Source organism: Periplaneta americana, chromosome 5 (assembly GCF_040183065.1).
Source record: "Periplaneta americana isolate PAMFEO1 chromosome 5, P.americana_PAMFEO1_priV1, whole genome shotgun sequence".
Classification (NCBI taxonomy): Eukaryota; Metazoa; Arthropoda; class Insecta; order Blattodea; family Blattidae; genus Periplaneta; species Periplaneta americana.
Window position 1 is genome coordinate 96,214,142 of NC_091121.1, and position 7,858 is coordinate 96,221,999.

Below are 7,858 nucleotides of genomic sequence, written 5' to 3' on the forward strand. Positions count from 1 at the left end.
AACCATAGTCTAAAAAATGAGTAGCTACATTTTATTATTCCATCATAGGTTCATTAATCCTAAATTGTAGAATATAAATACAGGAGTTTATGGCAAAGTATTTATTCACGTCTTAGTACGTCGTCTTTCCGAATTCATTAAAGATTTATTTTTACTTTCTGAATAATCGTGCTGAAAGTTAAAACACAATCAAATATTTATTTACATAAATGGCAGGCACTGTGACAATAATCATTAGTCCAAATAAATCTGTATATTAACAAACATAAATACGTAGCCTTGTGCCAGGAAGTTATAGCTAATGTTGCTTGAAGCAACTATGCTTAAGTGGCTGCGCTAAACTTGATCGGTTGTGGTAAATTTCTAATCCCACGAAGTGATTTTCTCATCTCCGTTCCATTTCCACTGTGGAGATGAGCCCCATTCGAATTGAAACGTTATTTTACAATCTGATGGAGAAACGTGTTTTTAGGAACAGATAACTCCAACTTGCTTCCTGATCTCAAGATATTGCGTTTTCCCCTCCAATGCAACAGCTTCGGAGGCTTTATAATACTGTATTTTGAATTAAATTTTTTTATTCAGATTTAAACAGATTTATTTTGGGAAGCCTGTAACTAAGTGACTGAAGTATCATATCATAAATGAAACATTCATTGTTTTTAAACTAAATTATTTGCAGACAAATTTTTGGTTATTTTTAAAACACGTTAAGGTCACGTACTTTAAAATTGTTTCCTCTCTGTCAAGTATACACAGGGCTTTCATTTCAAAATTTCCAGTCTCAATAACTATATAATGTATTTATCAAATATTTTTTACACAAGACCGTCATAAACTTATTGATTTGATATAATAGTACAATATTTTATTTCATGATTAATGTTTTAGGTTTTTTAAAAGACCATCATCAGATCATCATTAACCCTTAAAATGAACAGTTACTACATTATAAACAATGAAAGGCAATGGGTTACATAAAGGTAAATCATTATGAAAGTGTGAGATCATACAAAGGAATGAATATCATAAAACAGTAAATGTGTATACAAATTTTAAAATGTTAAAACATTAAAATCAAGCAGTGGGTCCAATATAAAAATTATTTGGTATAAACAGCATATGCTTCTTTGCGATTATGTGTAAAAGGTATCCTGTAATTGTATATAACACATTTTAAATTTGTATACACATTTAATATTTTATGATATTCATTCCTTTGTATGAACATTCAACATGATTTACCTTTATGTACAACTTATGGATCCGGAATGGGTATTAAAATATATAATGTAAAATAAATTTAATTAAACAAAAAACACGTCAATTTAGATATTGATGGGGAGTTTAAAACCAGTTTTCATTGAATATTAGTTTTATCCCCTCACTCCCAGTCAGCCCCACTTTGAAATTACAAATTGCACGCCTATCCTCTGATACTTAAATTATTTTCAGAAATATTCAAGTATTTATACATATCGTTCATTTTGTCTCGATCTGTTGTTTTCTATCGTCGCCTGGCAACCTAGATTGTTGTTATTGTTGATTAGAGTTGGAGAGAATAAGACTGCTGATCACAGTTTACTTCAGGTAGTAACACAAACTAATGTTACGAAATATTATGGTTGTGTATTATAAATCTATTCTATAAAATGTAAACCAGAATAGAGGATAACAAAACCGAAGTTTGGATTAAGTTATTTATGTATGGTTTTGATACTATGGCAATGCTATATAGAGGAGTTCCGAAATAGGCTGTAGCACTGTCTTGTCAACAATGGAGCACATTTTGAATATTTAATTTAGTGAATTTAACTAATTAAATTTATCAAATTATCCCAAATAAACTGTGTTTTCTTCTTACAATCAACTGACATTAACAATTCTGGTTGCCAGGCGACGATACAAAACAAAAAAATGCGAGAACAAATGAATGAGATGTATAAACAATTGAATATTCTTTCATATTTAAGTATCACAAGATAGGGGTTCCATTTGAAATTTCAAAGTGGGAGTGGCTTGGCGTGGGGGGGGGGTGGAACCTAATAAGCAATTAATATTGGTTTTATACTTTCCTCTTAATATCTAAATTGCCGTGTTCTTTTATTTAATTAAATTCAATTTAAATTATATATTTACTCATACTGGAAAGTTTTGAAATGAAAATCCTGTGTAATGAAATCGACTAATAGCCACTTAAATATACATTACTAAATACGGGAACGGACCCAAAAGTAAGATACGCTTGGAAAAATAAATGAACATTTATTTCTTATTGCATATAACTAGAGCCAGGATGTTTGGTAAAATGTATTTTATTCCTGGGTTTACATAGACCTATCCAAAGTTAGAGATCAAAATGAGTTTTGAGGTATTTACGAGTGATAAGGCCAATTTTTATTTTGCCCATTTAAGCTCCTGCTGCCTATTTTAAGAATAAGTGTATATTTATGTTTTTTTATAAATTTAAAATCTATTTATTTGCCATTTTAGTTATTTTAATATGCAGTACTTTAATTGTCTTCAATTTACTCTTCCCAAGTGCAAGTCTTGACCATACCATTTGTAATCTCTTATAGAACATGTCATTACACAAACGAAAATAATACTACGCTAAAAGGCTCCTCCCGCACACCCAAATCATGACATCTGGATATTACTTTGAGATAATACCGGATTGTTCATAAAAGGTTGAGAAGCGTCTAGAACACATCACATCTGAAACGATCTAGACTTTAAGAATCACATATGAACGCAATAAAACGTGATAAATTTCACTTTATTTACTCAAAATCGGAAGTGTTTCTGTATTAATTTTTGAAGCCCAAATGTGTATGCTATTCGGGGAAAATAAACGAATAATTACAACACCGTATACAGAAAATGTTGATGTTCGAAATAAAAAATACTCGGAAGAGAATTTTCAAACCAATCATAAGAAGCAATTTTATACATCTTGAATACATAACGTTTAACACAATATCACTGAGGAATATAAAGTGTAAATATTGCAAATTTTTAAAAACAAGAAACCATTTATAAGGAGGGACTAGTTTTCTAATGCGCACTGGTGTACCATGGTGTACAATCAATTGCAAGATCCTTGCCCACGTGCATCTGTTGTTGTGAGGGACAATTGTAAGAGCGTGCCTCACTATGGAATTTTCTGTTAAGCGATTTACTAAATTTAGGAATTTTGCTTCTGTCAAGTTGCATATTCTTTTACTCGACAGTAACTGTTTCTGGCCCTGCTTCCTGCACATCACACTGTGCAGCAGCTCTATTTTAAACAGAGCATTGTTGCATTTAAAGTTGCTCAGGAATATAAAGTTATCTATTTTTTCTTAACCAAATATTTTAGAAAATTTAATATTGAAGGTAACGATTAAAAAAACCATTCTTGATGGAATAGGTAAAGATCCTAGACTATGTTGTTTATGTAGGTCTTTAAACATTTTTACTGGTAATTATTAGCTATTTTAATATTCTGAATAGTGTTTTAGAAAATGTAATATATGTAGCCTATATTAAGCACGAAAAGTTTTGTTCATTTAGCTTTTATAGTAGCTGAGATATATAAAAAATGAATTTCACTGAATTTCACTAAATTTTTGTAGGCCAATGATGTACCTTCCCTATTAAATCAATAAACAAATACATTTTTTTAAATTTATCACGTAACACTAATGTTACTCAGTCAAAATTTCAGTGATGACCAAGGAGAAGTCGTATTTAGCTACACAACAGCCCTGTTGATGTGAATAATTTATTTGTGATTTTCTTTTGTTTTTGAGGCATTTCGTAAGTGAGAAAGTTTTTTCGCACAGATAGGTTGCTTCGAACATAACCAGACATTTGAGAGAAATATTCCACAGTATTTGGAGTCTTTTCGTGTCTTTTCCTCCCCAAAGGCTATGACTTTCCTCTTTTAAAACTAATATTTCAGCGCTGAGGAGCACTGAGATTTATCAACTGAAGTTCCACAAGAGCAGCCATATTATTCTCTTGAATATTCTGGTTAAGTCCACACTGAATTGAAAGGGGTTATACACCATGAAATACGAGAAGACCTATCAGATCTCTAAGATCTTATAATGGACGGATAGGAACATTATTGTTCTCGTACAACAAAGCTTGAATTGAAAAAATAACCTCAGGAGCGTTCATGCTCGCGAGCACATTTTTACTCTCATCACAAGAGCGCCGAATGTCATTTAAAGAGTACCATGGTGCTCGCAAGCTGCAGGTTGAAAACGCGTGCTGTAGAGGAGACAGCATATAAAATATTTCTTCCTATCATCAGAAAGTTTGAAAAATTGTAACACTACTACCATTACTTATTTATTTACAAATTGTTTAAACCATTTTTGGTCTGACAGTAAAACGCACATTGATGTCCTCTTCTTCTTAACTGGTAGGCCTATAGTACTATGTCATAAATTTTGAAAATTCTTTTCACTTAAATGACTCGTCCAACATTTTTAGCTCATGATTTTCACAGAATTGTAGTTTATTTCATGACGTAGAAATTGATTTCCAGCATCTTTCTCCATACAACATCTTGAATTAAGATTTTCAACACTGTCGTTTCTGGGCTTGCCCTGTCTCACAGCCTGCTTTGACAAGGTAGGTAACGGATTTCTGCTGCTGTGTACTATGCCAACAGCTTTGACATGTGACGTGGTTACTGCACACACTGAAGGTGACGCTGTTCCAATTCTTGACGTGAAAACATTGCTCAGTAGTGTGAGCGTCCGTAATAGTAGTTAATTTTGCTAAGTCGCATGAAATTATCTCAAAACTTGAAAAAAGAGAGCAAACATTTTTCTCATTTATGAAGATTGTTGTTGAAGAAAATGTGCCAATTTGAAGCTGTTTATTCCGATCAAGTGAGGAGTGCCGCTAGTGAAAAATGTAAATGTGTAATTTCTCTAAGTACTGGCTTACAGGAAACAAAACAAATCTGTCAAATAATAATTAAAGGTAATAGGCCTACTGCAGTTTTAATGGATAGGTGTCCGTCCACACAAGCTTCCATGATGAAAACTGTTCCCTCGAATAAAGGCAGAGTTTAAGAGGTTAGGTACAGCTTACAGCAGTAAAATTTGGAAATATTCAACATTCGTTTCCTCCATTACTGTATCTTATAAAATAATCAAAATTAGTATGCATAAAACACTGTCTTTCTATTACATGATAAAATATTTTTACGATTTAAAAAAAAATTAAATTCAAAATGGTGGCAGTTCACTGTGCAGTGATAAAGCATTTCCCTCATAACTGAAAAACTATCCACATTCTGTGATTAAATTTTTTGTGTGTATTTATTTTTGCATGCCATATCTACAGAATGATGCAAAATCACTTCTCTGCCTTTGATAGATTGCCTGATAAAAAATAAATTAATTTAAAAGTGGTCAAATATCAGTATTTTTCTCATAACACGAAATAAAAAAGTATTACATATCAAGGAATGTAGTTTAAAGAGCATGATACTGTAAACATGAGTTTCAGCAATAAAATAAAATAGAACATGTAAAAGATAACAAGTTTATGAGTTATGAGAGAAACGCTTCAGAACTGCACAGCGAACTGCCACCGTTTTGAATTTTGAAAAAACTAAATATAATTATTTTTTTAATCGTAAAAATATTTTTATAGCAGAAGAACAGTGTTTTACACATACCAAAATGCATTATTGTACAAGATAGAGTAATGGAGGAAAAAATGTTGAATATTTCCAAAGATTTTACTGCTGTAAGCTGTACCTAATCCCTTAAAATCAGAAAATCTAAAAGTACCTTATAATAATGTAATCAATAATCAATAATCAGTCTGTGCTCCTTGATTATCATACTAATTAGACAATAATAATAATAATAATAATAATAATAATAATAATAATAATATATTTAAGTACAGTACATTTTCATGTTTAATTTATTTTTTATCTGCATATTGTGCAAATCTTAATGTACAGTGTCTTTCTCATGTTTTAATCGTCTTTCAAGCCTGCATATTTGAAGTATTAGCAACTTATAACTATTTATAAAAATGAGTCCCCTTCTAATTGAAATTCTGGCTGATATATACAGCCTTAGACACAAAAAATTACCGCTCTCCTGTAGTGTAAATTTGTCTAAGTCAACTTCGTGCAGCGCCTGGTTCACACGACTATGTTTATTTTACACCTAATTTACTGCTTGAATATATCTACATTATAGATTATTTATAATACTTGATCTACAGTATAAACAGACAGAAAAAGTAACAAACAAATAAACAAAACAAAGGAAAGACAGAACGGAGTTGTGTATAAGAAATTCCTTCACGTGTAAATCTAAGCTCTTGTTATGCCCCAGGGTTTAAGCACGCCCTGTAGCATGATTTCTAGTTAAGTATTAAATTCGAGAAAATCCAGGGAAAGTGTCAGCAGAATACATTGTATTCGTCTTAAGCGGAAATGTAATGTAATCCCAGCTTGCTAAATAGATGCATAGGCAGCGAATTGCTTACTTGACAGAAGTTACATCGCGCGTGCACTAAATCATCGACTGCGATAAAAGTATTCTTACGTCACGTATCACAGCTGGACTAATCACATTGGTCCAGTGGAATAAAGCATGCATTTTAATTCGTTATATTAAAACAACCATTGTACGCACTCTTTTCTTAAGTGTAGTCTCATTAAAGAGATTTATTACTGTATTGCACGGAATCGAGTTAATTGTAACAGATGTTTAAGACGACATTCTCAAGCACGTATAAACAAAAAGGGTTTAAAGCCAATCTCACCTGTTGGATACCGCGGGGACGCCTCGGCTGGAAAGCCGGGAAGAAAACATAAAAAATGTTTAGTGAGAAGATTGGGACAGACAGTGATAGTCAGGGTCTTGGTGAAGAATAAGTCGAAGACAGGACACATCGTGATGGCGTCAGCTCCGACAAGAAATATAACATGTGAGTAATTCATTATGTAAATTTGTATATATTTAATAAATCAAGTATAGTTCCATTCATAATTAATTCAGTCTAGAACCTAAGTTCAGTAACCAAGTAGTTTTCCTGTAATATCCTCAGAGCCCCAGCTCTTTCAGTAAAATCGTTCCTCTTCCATTATACGTATAATGGTGGTGTCAGAAATCCTGATAAGTATGAGCGGGAGTCGAACGTAGTAGTCATTCATTCAGCAAGTCATCCGATCTATGTTGTCGCGCACAACACACTCATGGAAACAACGAAAGGGAACTTAGCGTATAGGAGCCGATAATTTTTTTTGCCTAAGGCTTTACATCTATTATCAGACAGTACATATCTCACTTGACGATATGTGTCAGAGGAAGAATAATTTTATTGTTTGTATATATCTTAAGTCTGATTAATGTAATATTTGCTAGTCAGCGAATCGTCTTTCTGAAAGATATTCTTTGAGCTTTTCAAACAGGTGGAAATAGACGGTGTAAGATCAGAACTATAGGGAAATACCCCAATATTTCTGAAAAGAAATTGGAGTCATTAACTCTGCCCAAAAAATAATAATATACTGAGTCAAAAAGGTACTATTATAATAGTACCTTTTTTACAATATTATTGGACGATTCTATTCAGAAAAGCGAAAGAATTAATGCTCAACTTCACAATAAAAGTTCGCATATTATGTTAAGAAGCCATTCGTCGGAAAGGTGTACTGCTGTCCCAGATTATCAAGGTTTTGCATGAAAATGTAACTCCACATACTGTTAACAGAATAATTAAACAAATCAGAAACTGGACTGAGAGACTCTCGATTATCCCCATCACAGCACGGAACTTGCACTATCTTAATTCCACCTGTTTGGATAGGACGAACATCTTTCAA